General features: G+C 36.4%; 1 long non-coding RNA gene across 1 annotated transcript in view; it reads right to left on the minus strand.

The window, feature by feature from the left end:
• Window positions 1–1,148: 1,148 nt before the first annotated feature.
• Window positions 1,149–25,199, minus strand: part of LOC138943001 (uncharacterized) — a 130,395-nt gene continuing 106,344 nt past the window's right edge. The window contains exon 3 of the long non-coding RNA XR_011448406.1: window positions 1,149–1,350. This is a non-coding gene — a long non-coding RNA (uncharacterized lncRNA). The remainder of the gene's footprint in view (window positions 1,351–25,199) is intronic.

The following is a 25,199-nucleotide window of genomic DNA, read 5'->3' on the forward strand; positions in this document are numbered from 1 at the left end:
TTTAATGCGTTATAAAAATTTCCAGGATTGCTAAATAATTTTCCTTGCTTGAATATAATTTTTTTTAAGGAATTAAAAAGACCTACACGTAAATAGCTGTTCTATTTTTGAAGTTTAAAAATATGATTATTTTCATTTTTTAAAGAAGGAGAGAGACTGCTTAACAATGTTTATTGGGCACGTAACTTCGAGTTTTAACGCGTTAAAAAGCGTTCGTACGGTCCCCTTATAATCCGCGATATCTTATAGTAGTACAAACAGTGAAGTGACGACGAATCGAGTCCGACAGCTTCGACGTCGACCGATAAGGCAACGAATAGAGCCGTTGGGTTATGTATCTCCTATCGCCTAAGGCGATAACGCGTGTTCGGAACGGACGAAGGCCAACGATTACGCTTCGTATTGGATTACGCTACGATTTAATATGGAGAGAGGGAGCAGATAAATGGCCGCGAGCGATCGCGTATCGCAGACCATAGTAACCGACCAAGCGGAAGAGATTGGAAATCTTAAGGGATGTTGATACTTGCCATGACTTGTCTAATCTCCCGACAATGCAATGTTGAAAACTTTTAATCGTTTTCAATAATATCTTTATGGATATCCTAAAAGAAATATATATGTATACGAGAAGCTTAGCTCTCTCTCAGAAATTTATTCGATATATATTGTTATATCTAATTATATATCGAGAGAAAAAAATACGAGAAAAAAACGACTATGTAGTATTGGAATAACTCTACTATCAAACGTCAGAGCACATTAAATAATCTCCATTATATATGAATCTAAATAGAAAATATGCAATTAAAATTAATGAAACTTGTTCTGGCCGATCTAAATACGAAGATCATCCGCTTTAAACTTGCCCCTCCCCCCCCCCTTAAAATTATGAAAATTTATTTTATATTATCCCAAAATTTATTATACCCCTTAATTAAAAACCATTGTACCCCTTAATTTGAGAGACTTTACTATAGAATGAAAAATATATAAGGATGCGGCGCGGGAACTTCCTTATTTAAAAAAATCATAAAACTAAAAGTATTAGAGATATCATTTTAATTCTTTTTTTTTTTTACATAAAGGTACATTTAAAGTTTTTTTTTTTAATTACTTCTTGAAAATGACATCCTGAAGGTGGCCTCCGTTCTAGTCAATACATTGGGAGAGTCGAAATCGGAAGTTTCGGTCCACTTCGTCCAGCATGTCTGCGTCGATGTTGGCAATAGCAGCACGAATATTGTTCTTCAGCTCATCCAGGGTTTTTGGACGATTGGACTTCCCCGAACGTCTTATCTCTTTGAGGGGTGATCTTGAGTGGCCAGCACGCTCGCCGGATTTAGCACCCTGTGATTATTTTTTATGGGGATATCTTAAATCCTTGGTGTATACCAATCGTTACAATTACCGCTAAATTATTCTTTCTATGATTAAAAAAACATATTAACGGGATGTTAGAGCACGTCGCATGATCAAAATCCCTTACTAAAATCAATGATTACTATCTGATAAAAAGTTTCGAAAAAATGCGAAAAAAATACAATATAATTATATAATTACTCTCCTTTCTTTCTTAATAATAAATTCTCATCTGAGATTATTGAAAGATTAGAGCACATTTAACGTTATTGGAAAAAAGGATATCGATATTATATTATTTATAATTGAAATTCGAGATTTGAAAATCGTTTCAGCTTTTTTCTCTACATATTCACTCGCAAATATGTACGATGTTACAAATGAATAATTATGACATCGAGAAATGAGACGGTTGAAATGGATATTAATCGATCTTTTAATTCCACTCGTTGGACCGACAGATCGACGAAAGAAAAAAAATGGGAGATGGCAAAGAGAAAAATTTCTGTCTAAACCGACGATCGTTGTCGGCTTTCGCCATGGAAAAAACAAGAGAGGAACCAATCTTCCTTCTTTACCTCCTCGTCCCTTCCTAAGTCTACCTCTCACATATGGTATATTCTATCCAAATCTCCTCCGCACCATGACCATCCGCAAGGTGTCCTCTTTTCTCACTCGTCGCTTTTCCGCGATCTCTTTCACCCTCCCTCTTTCACCTAACCTAACCTAACCTAACCTAACCTAACCTAACCTAACCTAACCTCCCACCTTATTTCTTCTCCGTTCCGCGAGATTTGTCGATTGACGAGTTCTGACGAGGAGAGGAGCGACTGGAACAAGGACAAACAGAAGAATACATATTCGGTGAGGGAGAAGGATTGCAGTAGGCAAGAGGCGACGGAAGGCCCGAGGAGGAAAGTCAGAGAGAGATAGATAAATGAGAACGCAAAGTCTACGATACGGCTGAAGGGGTTGAGAGACGAAGAACGCGTGAGAGAAGCGACGGCGGCGAAGGAGATGGTGGAAGAGGGCCGGCCTCGCGGTGTGCATTGAACCCAGGCCGGTATCGAGCCAAACGACCCAACCAACCACCCACCCACCCAACCCGACAGCCGCCCTTGTCTCGCTCCGCTCCGCGTATCCTCGTATGTAGGTAGGTGCACGGTGCACATCGAGAGTCGCGCATCGAGGCTGCTCCACACTCCGTGCACCGCGGAGCCTGTGATGTGTTGCTACCACCGCCGTTACACGAGAGCCCGGACCTGCCACAAGCAAAGTCGCAGTGCGCAGCCGGGGAGTGTTTACTATCGACGCGCATGCGCGTCGCGCGACCCGCAACCCCCTGAACCAGCGATTCATGTTCGCTCTCGCGAGGGTATAGTGGGGAGGGTAACATTGGAGGTGGTGATCGTGGCAGAGACCGTGGGGAAAGGGACGATGGGTACCAAAGGGGGGAGGGAGAGCGAGGACGAGAGGGAGAAAGAGAGAGAGAGAGAGAGAAGGAAGCGGAAAATGCTAGTGGCCGTTATATCGGATATGAGATAGAGAGGAGAAGGGCGAAGGTGCAACCACCGTGTCGGAGGCGTAGGGGAAGTGGGGGAAGGGGGGGGGAGAAGGGCGAGGGAAACAGTGCGCTAACCCACGTGGTGGGACCAGGCGGGCGAGTGCAATCGGAGAGACGTGCATTCCAGGTGGGGAATTCCCCTCGCCGACGTTTTTATAGCGCGTAACCTAAACCCTGCGTCGCCCGTCGACCGACGACGACTGCACACGGCCGCTCGTCCGCCCGCGGCGCGAGAGAAAGTGCAGCGGATGCGGCGACGATGTAGAGCCGGAGCGAGGGTCGAGCGGATTAATGATCGTTCGACGCGCTACGTACATCGGCGCGGCGCCACCATCGAATACACGAGTCACCAAAGGATCTCGTGAGATTTCTCCGTTCTCTCTGCATTTCGCGACATTTCGTTGTGCTTCGCGAGGTATATACCTACGTACGATCGAGATTTAAAGCGATTCCGAGTATTCCCGGATAAATCAACAATAAGAACGCGCGTTTAAAAGTAATAAAAAATGAGAAGGAATAATTTCATTCACTCTCTCCCTCTCCCCCCCCCCCTCTCTCTCTCTCTCTAATAATATGAATAATAATAATAAAATTATTCTTATTTAAAAAATTTTAACGTAGATTGTTCTATGTTTGATAAGAGAAATTCAAGGAATTATATTAATGAATTTTCAAAGTATTTAAAAAAGAGATAAAAAATTAATATATTTGAATTTTATGCTACATATTGTCTCTATAATTTATGAAACATATCTTATTTTTTATATACGGAAGGAGCAATATATTCGCGAATAAAATTGCTAGCAGATAATGATACTAGATAAGAGAAAATCACTGGAAAAATATTGTCGTACAAAAGAGACATAAAAAAAAAAAAAAAAAATAGAAATAGAAATAGAAATATTATAATTAATAGAAATATTTCCTTGTTATATCGCGATTGATTACGCAATCGAATATTTCGCGCGATCGCCGTCATTCGAGATAGCGAATCAAACAATGACAAATGAAAGCCATGATACGATGTTCGTAAGCGAGTTACGTAAGCGAGAATTTGCGTTGTCGCATCGCGACAAGCGAATATCGTTAAACGCGATGTATAAAAATTCCGATGACCAAGATAATACCGACGATTCTAACGATCGACACTTTTTTCAAAATCTAACGCAGTGTATAACGCTCGCGTTACGTACACAAGTGAATCGAGCAGTTCGATATACACATGTCAAACGAGTTTTCCTAGATTATAGATCTTAAAGGCCTACGTTCAAGGTAAAACTGGCTTGACTGCACCTTATCGTTTCTGCACATCGCTGCGTAATGCATGGTTCGCTTGTGCGACGGAGTGTGAAATCATTGACGAAAGCGCGAGATCGATATTACTTGGACCTCTGTATATATATAATACATAATTAAATAAATTATTAGACGATTAGACATTACGCTTCGGCATATGATATATAAAACCAGATTTCGCTGCAATAATTAAAAATATTTGTATATTATTTTTCTCGAAAATGTGATTTAATCTGTATATATTATATATATATATATATATATATATGTATTCCTGTATAATTTGGCAAATTAATTTTGAATTTAAGATAATAGCTGCTTACGCCATCTTGATTAACTGATTCATGAAATTGTAAGTTTTAAAAATTATTGGGCAAAACTGCAACCGCATATAAGAAGTTTGAAATGGAAATATCAGTAGTAAAATCTAGCAATGGTCAGACAGCGAGTTTGCGATGCAAATTTAATCTTATCGGAATGATTACAATTTAACATCACTGTGTTTTATTTCAAATTAAAGATATTTGCTTTGAAAATGTTGATTATTTCAGCGTAATGTAGCATATAATATTCCTGCGGAATATTCTATAATGTAAACAACGTAATGTAATGTAAATAAAGAAATGATGAGAACATGATCGCGATGAAAGATATTTGTAAATAATGAACGGCTATGAACATCGATTCGTGCGGTATAATTAATTAGGATTTAATTATCAAACAAATTATTCGGAGAAATCGTAGCTTCAGAATGACACTTTCAAAATTTCACCACAAAGCGGAATGCGATTCAAGTTAAAGAAATATCCTACGTCCCGAGATCATCGAATGTCTTTTTAATTGCAGATTTTTTTTAACCACAATTTAAAATCAAATCTTCTTTATAAGAGTGTCGAAGAGTATTTTGATTAGAAGCGAGGAGCTTATGACGTGTTAAACTTCACGAAAGAGAAAATATATTTTTCAATTAATTTCAAGCAAACTTTAATTTTAAAAGAATTTTAATTTATAAAGCTAGTTATATCAAAAAGATATGCTCAGTCTTAATTTTAAGAAATACGATATAAAATGCGCGATGACCTCCCTCGATATATACTTTCATTTAGAAAAAAAAAAAAATTCATCTCTAAATCGAATAAAAAGAAGTTGTTCGATTTGACGCGACAGTCTACATAACACGCTATTGTCCAATCGTGAGCGAGCGAAAAATCGCCAAAGAGCAATAGAGTTCGAGCCGCTAAAAACAAGGCGCGGTTACGTAACTCGCCGCGCGCGCAGTCCGACGACCTTCCTCTATGGAAAGGATGGATCTGAAATAGCAACGACCCGAATATGGGTCAGCATGCATTGTGGCGCGACTCTCCTCACGCGGAGCGCCGCGCCGCCGCGCCGCATCGGTGTAGAGGAGGAGACGGCTTTTACGCTCACGAAAATAGACACTTTATCGGACCGACTTCTCTCTAGCCAACTCCACTTGCAGGATTATAAACGTACCATTTGAATTGCTCCTCGTTACTGCAATGCCACTCCCTTTACACGCCCGATGATATATCGCACGAGTCTTTAGAAATGTAATCTCTCGTCGAATTGAGCAACTATAATCGACCCTCGAACGATGCTAATTCGGCATCATTATCTTATCGCGAAAAATCTGTTTCGATGTATCAATAAATTTCATATTTTTTAATGCGTATAGCGCATTTTATTGAAACATTTATCAATTGTGACATGAAAAATATCGAATATATCTACGATATTCTAACGGTGCAACAATGCGGCTATTTTAAATTAATACTTTATTTTTTTTTTTTTTTACATTATACATATATCTTAATTGAAACACATATCGGAATAAATATAACATTTCATTCTGCATTATTTCACGTTCATTGTTTCATTGTTTTCGTCATTACAAATGTGTATCTCAAAAGTAATTTTTCCAAAAATATATCGTTGCTTTTAATCTTTTGATTGAGAAATTTTAACCCCCATTTGTTATCTTTATAATTTATTTGCTTTGAAAAAATTAGAGAAAGAAGGCGTATTTCCTTATTTCAAATAAGTGAATTTAAGGGCTGGTATTCACGATACAAAACTTGATGAATGCCACCCTCGAGATCGAGAAGTATCGTAGATCTTATTCATCGGTATCTCGCATCTCTTTTTCGACCTTTAAGATCGTTTGTATAACGAAAGAAGTTTATTTATGGGCACAGTCCGCGAATAGAAAGGTTCTTAAAAGAACTCTAGTACTCGATGACGGGAGAGAGAGAGAGAGAGAGAGAGAGAGAGAGAGAGAGAGAGAGAGAGAGAGAGAGAGAGAGAGAGAGAGAGAGGGAGGGAGAAAGGGATAAAAGAAGAGGGCATAGAAATGAAAAGGTAAGAGAGAGAAGCAAGGAAAAAAGATGAAACGTGCAATATAGAATGACTAAAGTAGGTCATAAAATATTTTTATGCTTATTGCATTTATTCGAGTTTCATTCATTTGCATTAATAGATGCATTTTTATGCATTATTTAAAACATCACTTTATTGAGGGTAAAATATTTTTAGATAGAGGAGAGAGATCGCGCGCGGGTAAACAAATGTGCCTCTTCAGCATATCGGTAATATTAATCGTAATTGATCGTATTCGATCGTAATTAGAATATAATTCGCCTTGAAAAAAAATTATATTAATTTTTTTATATCAAAATTTAAATAAAAATTTATATTAAATATAAGAACAGATGTACAGATTGCAAGTAACACCTTATAAATTTTATTTCTGTAATCTGATATATGAACATATAAATAGGCACAATGTTAATTCGCAAAAACCATCTCGATTAATTATCTACTAAACGAAATTTCGTTCAAATAACGCTGACACTCCATTAGATGTTTCATCGAACGGACAACTTTTTCAAGCATTGGTCACGTATTAGGTGTACAACTTTGCTCCCGCCGTTTTTTCCCCGAAATTCGAGACTTTATTGTAAAAAACTGGTTATACATTTATGATTCAAAGTATTGTCCACTCCCGATGATCGTGCCAATTCTTTTTGACTTTGACTCGAGTCTTCATTAAGTAATGCCTCCAATTCTGCATCTTCGAAAACCTTCTCTCTTCCACCGCTATGCCGGTCTTCGACGTGAAAATCACCGTTCTTGAAGCGTTGAAACCACTCGCGACACGTTCTTTCACCAATAGCGGCTTCGCCATAAGTATTTGAGAGCATTCGATGAGCCTCAGCCGCACATTTCTTCATATTGAGGCAGAAAATTAAAACCTCCCGCAAATGACGAGAATTTGGCTCGTAAACTGACATTTTCAATCGAGAATAACTTTACGATGCAGACACAAATCGACTAATGTTTCTATGGGGTTATGTTGACAGATGCCCAAGTTTATCGCATGACATCTATGATCTATTTGTTTCGACCACTACTTACCGCTAAAGCCATCTATAGGAAAACGGCGGAAGCAAAGTTGTACACCTAATATTATTCACAAAGCCAGGATTTAGACGGCGCTAAAAGCGCAGTGCGGCGTAGCAGCTCGCTCGATGTTTAGCAAGTTTACCGCCGGTATTACAAATAAGCGCGGTAAGTTCCGTCTACGTGAAGGAAAAGACGGAAACAAGCAAACGAGAAACGCGACAGAATTATCCAAACGCGTAGTCCCTTCCCCTCCTTCCCTTTCCTCATCTTCTTACTTCCCGTTGATGACGCATCATCTATGACCCCCCCCCGCCCCCCCCCCCCCATTTAATTGTCTCGGCGATGTCTCATTCAAAAAAAGACATTCGAGAGAACGGCTCATAAATTATTGATGCACGACCTTTTCATCTGTCGCGCATTGTTCAAAGGGACCCTCGCACTTCCATGTCCGATTCGTCTCAATTTTACGACTTACATACTTTCTTTTCTCGAGAAAATTTCCATCCGAGATGAAAGTCCATGAACGGTCGGCGATTGCTCGGGTCGGATATCGCGTAGCGCTGTTAAGCTGCCACAGGTACAAAGTATTCGCGAAGTAGTAGTACTTCGCGGAATAAAGAGGCGAAAGTAAAAGGGGAGATGGCTTGACGAGAGATAACCGATGAGAGGAAGAACGAAAAAAAAAAAAAAAAATACGATGAGATGGTAGAGTGGTGTGTGATGTGCGATGGTGGTTGCTTGAGGTAGGTCGATCTATTTTTATGCGTGCGCGGCTTATTGCGTTTACCTCGATTAACGCATTAACCGTTACGTCCATCATCCGTGACCGGAACGATGTCGTTAACATTGCATCGCGTATATATACAGTGTCCTAGAACCCTCAATCTGATATTTACGGGATGGATTCTTTGGCGAATCGCTGAATCGCAATTCGATCTGTTTAATCGGAGGCACAAATAAGAGCGAAAATATTAAAATATTCTAATCAGCGCGGAAAAAAATTTATGCAATACCATAAAATCTGTAATTAGAGATGCAACGTTGGAGCAATTATGAATTTACATAATCAAAGAAAATCGCTAATCGTCGAGTTTCACGATTTAAGAAAATTCCCATTATTATTTCCCATTTAAAATAGTCTAGTGATTCTATCGAAACATCGATCGCACATACGTGCACATTATCATAGATGGTTCACTAACGATCAGCTACGAGTGATGGAGAGAAAATAACGTCGCGGCACGAATAGATAGAGAGTAAAGAAAACAGAAATAGATAGAGAAGGTAGACAGAGAAGGTAAAGAGTGCTGCATGAATGTCGATGCGAGGGACGCCAAGATGGAGGAGTATCGGAATATTGCGAAAGAGAAAAGGAGAAAAAAGATGGAGAATGGCGAGAGGAAGAAGGAGAGAAAGGGATATTGGGGTAGGTCGGAAAGCACGAAGAGAGCGCACCGCGCCTGACGTACGTACGTAAGCGAAGGGGTGAGGGAGGGAAAGAAGGGTAAAGAGGAGGAGGAGGAAGAAGAGGAGGAAATTGGACGGGGGAACGAGTGAGGGAACTCGCGGTGGAAAGAGGGAAAGAAAAAAACCGGGGAAAAGATGAGAAGAAGAAGGAAGAAGATTACGCGCGCGAAGAAGAGAGAGAGAGAGAGAGAGAGAGAGAGAGAGAGAGAGAGAGAGAGAGAGAGAGAGAGAGAGAGAGAGATACGCAAAGGGTGCGGGGCGGTGAGAAATGAAGAAGATGAAGAGGAGAGGCCGACCTCCGTGGAGGGTTGCGGCTTTCGCTTTGCCATACGATGAGGCCGGCGTTCCTCAACCTTTGCCCTAGAATGCCCCTAGTAATACGACACCTAGATACGCGATGCTTTCGAACCCGTTAATCGCACTGTTCGCGCTGTTTCGACACGGCCATACATCACGATGCGCCGAGAACTCTCGGCACCGTTGCAACGCGCACGATTTAAGACCTTTCGCGGATATTTATGTTATGCAAAGTCGTTTTGATGATGTTTCCGGGGTCGCGTCCCATTTCGACGAGAGATTCACGCTCGCTTTTAAGATACGTGGCTTACATACATACATAATGTCAATTTTCACGTATCATTTAGCCTGGATGTGAATTTTTATCGATAACTTGTGAATTATATCCGATGTATTTTGTTAAATCTGTGCTCACGTATACGAGTAGATTTAATCAGAAAAAATCAATTTTCGCGTATGTATCTCGCGTTTACGATATATACAGGGTGTCCCATTTTAAAGAACCCACTCAAATATCTCAGAAACACTGCGTTAAATCGAAAAATGTTTCAAACAAAAGTTGTGTGGCTTCAAGGAGGCCATAAGATGGTGACAATGATTTGACCTTAGAAAATCATTCGAAGGTCATGTGAAGGTCAACTTTAAAATCTTAAATGGAAACCCTCATTTTTTATTTAGTATTCTTGTAAGTGACATCGAGAGCTTTTCAAAACACTATAATAAAGTATTTTTTTATTAAGTACTTTTTGAGTTATTTTATATTTTAATCTGACATATTTTGATATAAAAAATTAAATATCTCGTAAAATATTTAGTTTTCGATAATCTTACCGTAATACTTTTATGTACAGAATAACGAGACAAATCAATTAGTATTAAAAAAAAATTGTTTTTAAGAAAATTATTTACAATGTATTTTTTTTAACAATTATTTGTTTTTCTTTGGCACTAATTAATTTGTCTTATTATTCTGTACATAGAAGTATTACGGTAAAATTATCGGAAAACTGAATATTTTACGAAATATTTAATTTTTTATATCAAAATATGTCAGATTAAAATATAAAATAACTCAAAAAGTACTTCATGAAAAAATACTTTATTGTAGTGTTTTGGAAAGCTCTCGATGTCAGCTACAAGAATACTAAATAAAAAATGAGGGTTTCTATTTAAGATTTTAAAGTTGACCTTCACATGACCTTCAAATGATTTTCCAAGGTCAAATCATTGTCACCATCTTATGGCCCCCTTGAAGCCACACAACTTTTGTTTGAAACATTTTTCGATTTAACGCAGCGTTTCTGAGATATTTGAGTGGGTCCTTTAAAATGGGACACCCTGTATATATGTAATACGAGGGTAAAACTCTTCTTTTTTTTCTTCAAGTATATTTCTTTAGAATTTTTCGCTAATTTTTATATTAGACTCGAATTCTTTTTTGACATTCTTTGGTGACAAGTCACTATATTTTGTTATATTTTTTTATTCTATAAAGCTGCTAAATTAGAAATTAATAATCTTATATAATTCTTGCTTACAATTAAAAAATTTCGAGTAATTAATTTTATTCAATATAAAATATCGATTAATCAAATATCACGCGATTAATTCAAAGCTAAAATGTAATAGTGTTGTCTGTCCAACGAAATGTGTGCAAAGTATCGCGAGATTAAATTTCGAATACACAATATTCATGATTTTACTCTCGAGAGTTTATTTCTCGCGCTTTTATTCGGCCCGCGTGTAAATCGTATTTTGTAAATTATTTTTTTCTCCCGAGTTTTATTTATTTAGTAGCGTTTATACGCCGCAAATTTTTAATCGAGACGTTATATTTAACACGATGTTACAATTTGCGTTAAACAATCCGCGAATTTCAAGTATTTCGCGCACGAGGATATTTATGGCCGCGTCAAACATAAACTTTCAGTACGTTTCCGGTGTTTGTTCGACCGACTGTTTTAATGATGTATGAATCAATTTGCGGCGAGATAACTTATTAATTAAAGATTACGTTGTGCGCTTATACAAAGATGACCTGGCGGCAAGAAACTATTTTTAAGAAAGAGAGAAATATTTTAAATCATTTAAGTTTTTTTATTTCCTTAATATATACATATATATATTCTCCTCTTCGTAATCTTTTTTTTTTTCAAAAACTTTTGCTTTAAAATCTTTGTCAAATAAATTCTTATCGATATGAAAATGTTAAATAAATAATAAAAAACTTATCTTGCAAAAAGATTGATATGATAAATGAACGTGTTTTTATTTTATTGTAAACTTGATATACTTTTTGGTAATTGATTCCACTTATTCTTCATGAATTCTACAATTGATGATCATGTTCTATTATTTGCAATTGTTTGCACGATAATGTATAAAATATTAAAGATGATCGTCACTCACACGAATAAACGTTATAAATTACAGTTGCGCGTGTGCGTTTTAAAACTGATTTTACACGATTTTTGAAAGAAATGTGTACATTTTTCACCGTAATATTCGGAATTTCATGAATATTTTAGATCGCGTAAAACTTTGTTTTGAAGATATAACAACGTAACGATCATCGATCGTTAAAATTTGCCTGATGCATGGAAGCTTTAAATGCTTGCTACTCAATCCTATTAGGAATTTTAAGACTTTGTTACTGATGTGATAAGGTCGCAAAGTCGATTTAGCTACATTTGCCAATTATAAGCCATTTACGTTGTAAATACCGAGATCGTGAATCCACGCGTTTAATTATAATTTTCGCAAAGTTTCTTTCCACGATGAGATCCTCAACGATTTCTTAGCACACCAGAATATTGCTTTAATTACGTACAACGAAGGAAAGTTTTAGAAAAGCAACGTACGTACTGGTGCTTAATTTTAATACAATTTTCATACGCTACAATACTTTTTTTTTTTTTAACATGCAGGATTTTAATGAATAAACAACTATGAGAAAAAAAATCGGGGACAACATCGGCATCTTATTAAAGAATATAAACGATCGTCCAAATTCTCAATCGTAACCCACTTTCGTAACACATCCTTCGAAGATTTTGGGGAATTTCGGTCGTATCGACATATCCATTTTATCTCACTCCGTGAATTTATTTAGCACGAACGTCGTATGGAAAATTCATGCCTTTTCAAAACTCGCGTTCAAAGTTACTCTCGATCGTTAGAAATAAACTCATTGATACATATTTTCGCGCGCATGACTTATGGATACCATTCGTTATAAAAAGTAAACAAAGAAATGATAAAGATATAAAATATAGATCTCACATCTTGACATATTTGGATCGATCCGTAAAACACGTAGTTCGTAAAAACAATTTCCGATTTTCGCCTTGGTAAAAAATAAACTGCCAAAATATTTCTACAGAATCTCCATCTCGGATCTGATTATCTTTCGTCGATTATAGGCGCCATATCGTTCCTATTATTACTATTGCCGATACCTATTCGTACGTCAAATGCTAATGTCACCGCGAATTAGTCCACGGTGCCCCTCCCATTGTGCCTTCATTGGCCCCCCCTAGCGGGTGGCAGTGCGCACCCCTTCCTCTCATCCCTCCCCCACTTGTCAACGATCCGCTCTTCCGTTTGTGGAGCATAATTAATATCGCAAACTGTGCACCGGATTGTCCTTCGACAATCCTCGGCTGGTTGCATAACGAAATGCGCCGAAGCGCATGTTTCTTGGCGAATCTCCGCGAATACGTGTCACATGGGCGATCGGTTTCACGTGCGCGCGTGCGTGTTGGATTTAAACTTAACCTAACCTAAACTTTGATCATTGATTCGGCGAGCCTTGGACACATCCTTCAAGCTGAAATCCAGTCCAATTACACGCTATTCGTTTTGTCATATTTTCATGAACAATATTTAATCAATATTTCTAGGATAATCTACCAAATTGTAACTGACAAGTGGATTTTCGTAAGAATTCATGACAATAAAAGTTGCGAAAAGAGTTAAATATAAATTATGATTACAATATCAGTGATATACTTTATTACCTTATATTCATATATTATATAGGTATTATTGTTATTATTAGTGACTTAACGGACAGTAAATCATATGAGGGAGTGTTAAGTCGAACGCGCGTCGCGTATGGATTATGCAAGGTGACGGTGCTGTTTCTTCAGAAACTACACGTGTTTACGACGCAAGAAATCGCGGCGTACTTAATAATAGGAATAAAAAATATAACTACACAGGCATCGTTGCAGTTTGAAGTGTTCTTGAAGTGAAAAGATAGAAATTTAGTAATACTAAGCAAACCTGCAGAAATGGCCGTAAAAGGTACTTTATACACACATCGAATTGTTAAATTGTTACAGAATATTAATTCACCGATGCGCAATGGCAGAATTGTTGTACACAAGGTTGATCTACAAAATGCAAATATATTCTAATTATGTATATACGTATAAAGCAAGGTGCTCAAAATAATTAATATTACAAAAAAATAATTATTGCGTGTAAAATGGATTTCGTCATCTCTTGTAAATAAATATTTAATATGAAAACAATTACATAATTTAAAAAAAAAAAAAAATCTTTTATATTATAAGCTTTTATGAAATGTGATAAATGAATATTTAATTTTTATATAAGAGTAATATAAATATATTCTAAATTTCTTAAACAAAATATTGAAATATATATATAATCATCAATTATTATATAAATATATTGTTAAAAATATTTAAAAAATTTTGAAATAAAAGATCTGTATAATATTTTATATGCATTATATTGCGTAATGTAAAATAAATCACTATTGCAGAAATAAACAATTAATTTTGCAATAAACAAATAAGTAAATTATAAATTCTGCTCATTGTATGAGGTCTCCTCCCTCTTTTCTTGCTCGTCCTTTGCTGCTCCTTCATGGTATTCACAAGATATTTGCAAAAAGACTGTTAATTGCGATCACGTGCGCATTAACCGCCAGAATACGACAATCGCGTGGCTTTTTCGATAGCAATCGCATGCAACACCTTATTATACTGACAGGAGAATAACAGAAAAACTACGTTATCCATTCGATAACTCCAGAATTGTGTGACAAAATTCGCGTTCCACTTATCGCGATACTATCATTGTTGTTAGGCTAGGTCAAGTATTTTATTAACTAACCTACCTTTTATTAACTTACCTAACCTAACCTAACAAGTAGCATATTCTTGCATTTTGATGCAATTCTATTATCTTGCGCTACATCGTAAATAAATAAATAAATATAAAAGATTAAGATTGAAGATATAAATATCTGCAGAATGTGATAGCGAAAAAATATATGATCGTTTTATTCTTGACTACTCGCACGATCTCGATCGAAATACGATTGCGATAAGTAGATAGAAAAAAAATCAAACGCGAGTATCACGTAGAAATTCTAATACTATACGCATTTATAATACGTGATTAATATAGAAGCAGGATTCGCTAAATTCTACCAATCAGATTTCTTTATGCCATTCACGAATCGCGTATAGTCTGGCGCTAATATTACAATTAACGATTACTGACCTGTGATTATCATCTCTTAATCAGCAATTAATTTGATTCGCGTAGTATTAAGTAGTACGGTATCAAGATATTGCATAATTTATTTTCAAATGTTCGATTATTGACGAAAGTTTGGAATATAAAATGGAACGATTCTGAATCATACGGCGTTATGACGCATTTAATTAATAAATCGAATTCGACATCGATGGTTTGTCAAAACATGTATTTTACGTGGTTTGTCTATCAAGAAGATTTGCGCGAGTAGTCAACAAAACACGTGACACATTTTCAGATATTATATATTCGAATATTTAATTTTAACTCTTATATTTATTTGCTTATATGATGTAACACTAGATAAAGAAAAGTCATCTTAAAATACAAGGGTGTATCATCTGTTAGCGATAATGATAGCATCGCAGCGAGTATATAATTTTTTCACGTTACTCTCCCGTCACAACATAATAAAGTACGCATCGCAATCAACATGGAAAAATGTCGTGTAAAGGATCGTGCGATTGTCGTATTCTTAGTATGTGCGCGATCGTAATTAATCGTATTTTAGTATCTTGTGAATACCCTGAAGAAGCGGGAAGAGACGAATAAGAGAAGAGAAGGAGACCCGGGGAGATACGTCGAGCAATGACGGAGCAACCATGGGATAAGCAGAATTTATATATATATATATATTATTTATAATTTAATACTTGCAAATTTAATTGCTCTTTTATCTCTACGATAGGTGATTTATTTTACGTTATGTGTATAATACAATTCATATAAAACATATTAGAGATTTTTATTAAAATTTTTAAAATATAATAAAATATTTATATGTATATATATTTTTTCAACTTTCTTGAGATTTTATAATTATTTAGATTTTTAAAATGAAAAATCAGATTTGTTTATTTCATAATTCATAAAAGATTAGTATCTTTAATTTTGTAAGTTTTTGAATTAAATATCTTTAAAGATGAAATTTAAAAAGTTCTATTGCGCGCAATAATAATTTTTTCAACTGTTAATCACTTTGGGCACTGTTTTTTTTTTATACATAATTTGGATATATTTGTGTCTTACAGATCAACGCTGTGTACCACTACAACTCCGTCGCTGCGTATCGTACTGGTGAGTTTTAATTTTTATACACATATCACATATATGGATACTTAATATTTTTTCTCTAAACTCCAACGAGTCAACTACTGTTGTTATTTGTTCGGAATATGTCAGGTGACGGTCTCAGTGTGTAAAAGGTAATATTTTAATTTTTCAAATTACTCTCTATCGCGACTTTCCGTCTACGATTACGATAAGTGTTTTATGAAAAATAAATTTTGGGTATTATTATATTTTACTTTTTATCATATAATTAATTTCTGTGTTTTCGCTCAACAAATCGTAACTGTGAAATTGCGAAATTTCAATCGATTCTATTTTAGACAACTGTACGCATCGAGCAGTTGAAGCGTGATAAACATTTTCCAGCGAGATGTTTCTAAAACTTGCAAAACGTGCACTTTTGGCAAAACATGCAAGAACGCAGACGCTTTTAAAACTTTTGCGCACCCGTCTTATCTCGAATTCATTGTTAAAAATGCTCGAAAAAATGTGTTAATAGTAATACAAACAAAAACCTCTCGAAAATATTTATAATATTCTACGTTAGAACAATAGATTTCAATTTCTCCTCTATTTACGGACGAACAATTCATTGCATTAAATTAATAATCTTATAAAAGATCTTTTAAATATTTATTACTATAAAAAATAATAAACTGTAATAAATAGCAAATAAGCACAATAAAGTATATAACTCTTGTACTTGTATATATAAAATAATTGCGTACAAATATACGCGCATAAAAATTTATTAGTAGTCGAGCAAAAATAGTATGTCAGACCAGTGATGCCAGAATTGAGACGCGAGCAACATGACTCCGTAGTGGAGGGGATACTCACACAAGCGTAAACCGTGTGCATGTAATGCGCAGAGCGCTCTGCGCATTACATGCACACGGTTTACGCTTGTGTGTGTATCCCCTCCACTACGGAGTCATGTTGCTCGCGTCTCAATTCTGGCATCACTGTGTCAGACTTGCGGGATAAAAAAATGCGCAAAATATATATATGATAAAAAATTATGATAAATAAATTGATAAAACTCATCAATGATTATGTCCTTCTTCTATTACACGACAATAAATTTACCGACATAACACCTGCGCGTTTTTCATAAAAATGCTAACGGTGATCATAATTTTTAATAAAGGAGCCTGACACAAAATTTCAAATAATTTATTCTGAGGGAAGATCATAAAACATCTTATCACTAATAAATATAAATATAGTAGCTAAACTAAAATTAATTTACTGTATAATATGACATGACATAACAAGCAAATAAGCTAGTTTTTGTTTTTTTAAATTATATTACAAGTGTAAACAACACATTATAAAACTGTAGAAAATGCACCTGAAAAAAGCTTTTTAACTTAAATTTAAATAAATCAGATACTTTAAAATACTTTTACATCATCTCTGTTTTGACATTTGTGTTTTGTCGGAAAAACAACACAAGCGACAACTTGCTTCGTACAATCGATTCTCTCGATAACAATCATAAAATTATTAGTTCGAAATAATAACAATATATTTTTTTATTTAATATTATATCGATATAAAACGATATTCATAACATAGAGAATTTTTATCGAGACTCTCTTTTACACCCCTTGCATAATACGAATCGTCTCGTGCTCGTTATTGTCGGCTGATCGAAATCCCGTGCAATAATCTTCAACGCAGAGATTAACTCGTAATTTTGTCCGCGTTATCGCAATCACGATAATCGTTCCCCGGATTTGAGAACCTAAGAATTTCTCTCCTCTCCTCGCAAAACGAATACAATCTCAAAAATCCATCTTTCGGCGACGACAAAAGAAACACGAGTTGCGCGCGGATGCTGCGAAGACGTATATTTCCCGCACAGCCGGTACCTTCTCTCGGATCCAAGGTCTGACCTCCCTCGGGCCGCTTCGAGAATCGCGCGGAAGGTTTTGACCTATGAGGGCATTAGGAAGTACCAGATGGCCAAGGGGGAAAGAGGAAGAGGGGGAGGGGGGTTGGGGGTGGAGAGAGCAGGAAAATGCGCGTGAAGTAATGTGCGTTGCGCGAGTGTGCGAGAGTGAGAGGGTCGCATGCGGTAAAGGCGAGCGAGTAAGGGAGGGAAAAGGATGGGGAAAGAGAGAGAGAGAGAGAGAGAGAGAGAGAGAGAGAGAGAGAGAGAGAGAGGCGCTATGTGACGACTGACCCAGTTACGCGGCGGAGGTAATGACCGATACTATACTACCTAGCCCTCCTCCTTCACCTCCTCCTCCTCCTCCTCCTCCTCCTTCTCCTCCTTCTCCTCCTTCTCCTTCTCACCCCTACTCCCTTCCACCTCCAGGCGGCAGTTCCGATCCCTCCTTGCGCGTCGTGGTGCTCGACTATATACTACGCGCGTGCATTACGTGTATACATATATGCATATATGCGCGTGCATGCGCGCATACATGATGAGAGGAGGAGAAAGACGGACATTGCAGGAGTGCCACGCACACGCGTACGCTCTCTCGAATAGCGATAGAGATACGATAAAGACTCACCAGAGATGAGATAAGTTGTCCGGATTCTACGGTAGTTGAGTTCTCCCTAAGTATGAAACGAAAGGGTCGTTGGCGAATGCTAACTTCGTAATCGGGGCTGCGAATGTCCGGGTTAAAGCCAGTTTAAAATCTAAAAATGACAATATCTTGGGTTGAGTAAAAAGTCATTGCGTATTTTTTGTATGTTTTTCAAAGTCATTTATTTATATAAAGAACAAAGATCAATCAATGATATATTTTCCGTTTTGTTTGATGACCTTTTGCCATCTTTCGGTGAGCTTCATAATTCCCCGTTCGTAGAAGGACCTGTCTTTATTAGCGAAAAACTGAACAAGGTGCTGATTTACCGCCTCAAATGATTTAACGTTATTCCACGCAAGGAGTTTTTAAGAGAGCGAAACAAGTGGAAATCTGATGGCGCAAGGTCAGGCGAGTATGCTGGGTGGGGCGACACATTCCATCCAAGCTCCAATAATTTTTGACGGGTCGCCAAAGATGTGTGTGGTCTCGCGTTGTTGTGATGGAACACAACTCCTTTACGATTAACGAGCTCCGGACGTTTCTGGATGACAGATTCGTTCAAACTGTCCAATTGCCGACAGTACACATCCGAATTGAATGTTCGGTTCCTTGGTAGGAGCTCAAAAAACACCACACCCTTCCAATCCCACCACACTGAGAGCATAACCTTCCTCTGATGAAGTTCTGCTTTTGAAGTCGTTTGAGGCGAATCATCACGTCGGGACCAAGACCGTTTGCGTTCCACATTGTTGTAAACAATCCACTTCTCATCACCAGTTATCATTCGTTTCAAAAAAGGATCGTTTTCTTCACGTTTCATGAGCATATCGCAGATGTTTATACGCGCCGTCAAATGAGCTTTTTTGAGTTCATGAGGAATCCAAATATCGAGCTTGCTTACGTATCCCAGCTTCTTTAGGTGGACGTGAACACTTTTTTGACTGATCTTCAATGTTTCTGCAATCTCTCGTGTCGTGTAACGTGGGTTTGACTTGATCAATGCCTTTATTTTGTCGTCATCAACCTCGGTGGGCCTCCTGACCGAGGAGCATCTTTGAGATCAAAATCACCAGCGCGGAATTTCTTGAACCAGTTTTGGCACTGACGTTCTTGTAGAGCATCGTCACCGTAAACTTTACGCAATTTTTCACAAGCTTGACGCACGTTCTTCCCTTTACGGAAGTAAAACAGTAAAATATGGCGAAAATGCACAGTTTGGTCTTCCATGTTCAACTTGTTGTAAAATCTCCAAAACTCAATCAAATCGCTCAATTTTTTTTTAGAATAAAGCTTAAACCGTCAGCTATTAAACGATATATGACAAACATATGTGTGAATGACTCTAGTACTGCCAAAACTGAACTAATGCCATCTGTTGCAAAAATACGCAATGACTTTTTACTCAACCCAATATTAATTATTATGGAAATAAGGCATTAAATAATATTATAAATTCAAATATTTTCCTTTCATGTTTATCTTGCGGAGATATTTTAGAACTTTATATCTCTTCGGTTTATTATTATTATTATTTTTTTTTTTTTATTGGTTTTAATATTACACGTACGATCGTAAAACCGGAGAGCCAATATTAGAACAATAAACGGTAAATAAAGTCCTGGATGATCAAGAGAATTCTGTTTTTGTTTTTGTTTTTCATATAATTATTTTTATTTTTAATATAACATTATACTATAATATTTCCCAGAGTTAATGTTTCGTTCACAGTATATCGTTAAAGGATATAATATCAGAAGAACGCTTATTTTATCATCCTTGAGCTTTATATAAGGATATAAATCATAAAAAATTGCTTATAAAAAAAGAAAACATTCTAATTATTCTGAGATCGAGATTATATACTCTGTGTTTCTATTATTAAACGCATAAAAAGCCTAGATATATCGTCTATCGGACACGTAACGAGCGCAAAGCTCGGAGCTTTGAGCGAGTTCGCACGAAGGGATCCTTGGCCAACGAGTGCCAAAGGGTCCTCCTCTCTCGTGCACAATGTGCACGCTCTACTTGCGATTCGATTGACGGAGAGAGCGAGCTTCTTCGTGCGAGCCCGTGGTGGAAGGCAGCGATGCGAGGACCGCCGATTGATAGAGAGTGGAGTTCTTTTTTTCACCATCATTTTACGGCGTCAGAGATTTTTTTCCTTGATCCGCGTTTATAATCGGCATTGCGTAACGTGAGATCGTATTAACTATCAATTGCGTGGTATCGTGATTGTTAATGCAGTCATAAACGTATCGACAATGAGTATTTGCCACATTGTTCAAGGAACGACTATTAAATATACATGAGGGACTGCCACATTGCATTGCATATAGTTATTAACGGCCGAGTTTTATTCGCATTTGATGAGCCTGCAGTTTCTCTAAAATTGTTATCTAAATGAGAATTTCACATAATTAAGCTTGTGTGCGTGTAGTTTACAAGGATTTATTATTATATGCAAAGAAATATTTATATAAAATTCTCTGTTCTAATAACTTAATATATTTTTAATACAATATATTATTGTAAGATATTAGAATAAATATTTAAATATATATAATTATTAAATATATATTATGATGATGTAAATACATATATCGTATAATACGCAATCGTAAGAGAATCTAAAAATCGATGTTTAAAACCTTTAGTTATCGACTGCAAGATGTTTCGCTTTCCTCTTATCGAGTAAGGTCGGAGGATATTACGCGATGATTCACAATTGCGCACAAGGCAAGGAGTCATTGCTCGTGCGCAAGGTGGACTCGTAAGAAGTAGAAGAAAAAAATGACAACCTTGTTGCCGCTGATTTACAACGTGTGACGGACGAGGAACTTGTGCTACGCGCGCACAAAGTCCTCGCGCAAGTTACTCGAGGAATAAAGTCTCGCCGTTGGTACGTAGGCATCCCGTTTGCGAAATATCCTGTACGACACGCAAACGCGACGCATTTTCAATCTAGAACCTGTATATGAATACAACGATGTTTATCACGTACATGAGATATTGTGTATAAAAAACTCATGAAATGAAAAACTAATTTTAACTGCCCTGAAGACAATTATATACTTTGAATTTTTATAATTAAAGAATATATAAATATATTAGGTGTACAACTTTGCTTCCGCCGTTTTCCTATAGATGGCATTAGCGGTAAGTAGTGGTCGAAATACAATAAATAGATCATAGATGTCATGCAATAAACTTGGGTATCTGTCAACATAACCCCATAGAAACATTAGTCGATTTGTGTCTGCATCATAAAGTTATTCTCGATTGAAAATGTCAGTTTACGAGCCAAATTCTCGTCATTTGCGGGAGGTTTTAATTTTCTGCTTTAATATGAAGAAATCTGCGGCTGAGGCTCATCGAATGTTCTCAAATACTTATGGTGAAGCCGCTATTAGTGAAAGAACGTGTCGTGAGTGGTTTCAACGCTTCAAGAACGGTGATTTTCACGTCGAAGACCGGCATAGCGGTGGAAGAGAGAAGGTTTTCGAAGATGCAGAATTGGAGGCATTACTTAATGAAGACTCGAGTCAAAGTCAAAAAGAATTGGCACTGTATAACCAGTTTTTTACAATAAAGCCTCGAATTTCGGAAAAAAAATGGCGGAAGCAAAGTTGTACACCTAATATATTGTTCATATATATTATATAATTGTTTTATATATTGAATAATATTTTTATTATTATTAAATAATATATAATTATACTCAAAAGTCTACATTGAAAGTTAAATTTGTATTAATTTAGAGATAATAATAATCTTTATTTAACTTCAGCTCTTAACGCCAAGAAGTGGACTTGGTTTACACAATACCTACAACTCACATACCTTTCTCATTCTCTCATACATACCCTTATAACTACCTTATATTCCTATTTTTTCTTATAACCTTCTCCTTCTTCCAAATTTTCCTTAATAACCTTCCTTTCGCATCATCTAACACATCGTTCCAAAATTTTTCCTCTACTTCATTCTCATTCTTACCTATTTCTATAAACCAACTTTTAGTTACATCACAATCTTTAAAATAATGACTTATACAATCTTTGCCTATACCGCAAAATACACAGGCATACGCTTCCTCCCCTAACCAATATTTATTTCTATCCTCCATGTTTCCGCACCTTAACCTTAATAAAGCCCTTACGCTGTCGCCTAAATTTCCTATATCCACATTTCCTTCCCTTAAATACATTGGCCCTTCCAACCTTATTTCCAAATCCTTGTATTTCTTATTATATCTAGCTTCCCTAATTTTATTATCCTCTAATTGTCTCTGCACTTCCCCGTCCCTATTTCTCAACTTCTCTCTAATATCAATTCCTTCCTCTCTTAAAATTTCTAATGCTTCGATACCCCATCCATTTCTATTATAATATTTTTCTCTCTCCCTACTATACATATCCCCCCCCCCCCTCTATTTACTTCTTTTTCCATCCAATACTTTTTTACCCATCTACTTTCTTCCATACCTCTTATCTTTTCCTCATATCTCCAAGACCTTATACCCCACTCTATCCTTAATTTGTTTAAACCTAATTCTCTCGACATTAAATACCTTGGCGTACGGAATTCTAACCTGAATAACCATCTTACGTAATCTAACATCACTCTTTCTAATTCCTTCTTTTTTCTTCCCAGCCCCATATTTCCACTCCGTAAGACATTACACTCTGCAGCAGATACCTAAATAACCCCCACCTTCTTGTAAAATCATCTCTACAAATCCTTTCCCCCAAACCCCATGTTTTATTGGCTGCCAACCCCTTCCTTTGTTATATAAATCCTTTATGTGTTCTTTATAATTTCCATTATTATATTAATTTAGAAATAAAAAAAAGACATTCTAAAAAAAAATTTCCGACAATTTATAAACGGGTTATCGAATAATAAAATTTCGAGGGATGACGATCAAGATGTTGCGCGACTTTTCCGCGCGTTGTTGCATTTATGATTATATATATATATAATATATTTTTCGTTCTAACTTTACTCGGAATAATGATAAACTGTCGTGCTAGAGCCGACCTGTTTACGCGACTGCAACTGCACGGTCGAAGTTTAACGAAGATCTGGGTCAGACGACGTTTGGAATCCTTGAATCGTATACGCTCGCGCGCGCACGCTCCCGCGATAGAAGAAAAAAGAAACAACGTTCTATAGCGAATAGGAGTTTCGTTTCAGGAGTCGTTGCCGGGGATAGCCTCGATGTATATGCATGCCATAACTCTGGCACTGAGGTCGGCGCCGTTTCTCGGCGACTTAAAGAAGGCAGACAAGGATTCCGCGCGTACTTGCCATTCGCTGTAGGTCACAGTCAAGTTGCGCTTTTCTTTACGTTAAAACCTTACGTAATTTTGCGGAATAAGTCGCGCTCCAAGTCGGAAATTCCGGTCGATGCACATTCGCGAATAAACAGGATAGGACAAAACAAACGTCATAAATAGACGCCATAAAGCAACGTTATTTGAATAATAATGAAGTTTTAGAATGCGCAATAGCTAGAAGGTGCTTACATATTTTCTGAATGTTTGGAATAGAATATATTCCACAATTGAAGTATATATTTAAGTAATATATATTTCTATTTTGATTAAGAAAGATCTCTTTCCTCTCTTTATATGTGTCAACTATTTTATGTATCATATATTTTGTAATAATCTAGAATAAAATAAAATGAAAATATTAATAATAAAAAATTAATAAAAATATTTGACGACCGCTATTAGTTTTATAAATCAGTTCTACATAAAAACATGGAGAGAGATTTAAATTTCTTTAAGTATATATATATATATATAGTGCTTTTTAGACATACTATAGATTCGAAGCAACATATTTCTAATTTCGCATAATGTGAAATGATTATCTTCTTTTCGCATAAAAAATTGTTAAGTAATTTGTTCAGCAAATAATTCCTCATAGAAGTAAACTTAAATTGCATGTATCGCCGTAGACTGTTATCAGCGTAGAAAAAGTACTTTAGATTTTTTTTTCTTCTTTTCCCGTAAACAGCAAGAATAATATTCGACAGAATGATGAAGTATTAGCAACTTCATTTTCATTTTCCTTTCGTGACAAGTAACGATTTAAAAATTTTTCCTATAACTGAAAAAATCATGCATGTAAAGACATCATTACATAACAATCCACTGTAAGGTTTCTAACACGAAGCCCGAGAGATTTTATCACCCGCCTGCTCTACATTGCAAGAAATATAATTCGGTACGGCGGATTACCCATTACGACATTCAGGCCGAATATTCTATGACAATTTCAAGCGAAGCAGTAACGCAATTATATTTGTGTTCGCTTTATCTCTAACCGAGAAATAATTGTCCACGTATATCTTATATATATTTTTGCACGTCGATTTAGACACATGTAGATGCAATGTGAGCATTGAGAGAAATAGTATGCGATACAATTGTTTTCATAAAACGGATTTTATATAAAATCCAACAATCATTTCGTTCTCGACAAATTACGAAAGTGTTTTGTCTTATCCGATTGTAAAAATCCTGACTTTCGATCGCAATCCTTGACTGAAGGTGCAAAGGGCAATCGAGCCATCGTGCGAGCAT

This window comes from Polyergus mexicanus, unplaced genomic scaffold (assembly GCF_030449975.1).
Source record: "Polyergus mexicanus isolate NDT 795.1 unplaced genomic scaffold, iyPolMexi1.0 SCAF_24, whole genome shotgun sequence".
Lineage (NCBI taxonomy): Eukaryota > Metazoa > Arthropoda > Insecta > Hymenoptera > Formicidae > Polyergus > Polyergus mexicanus.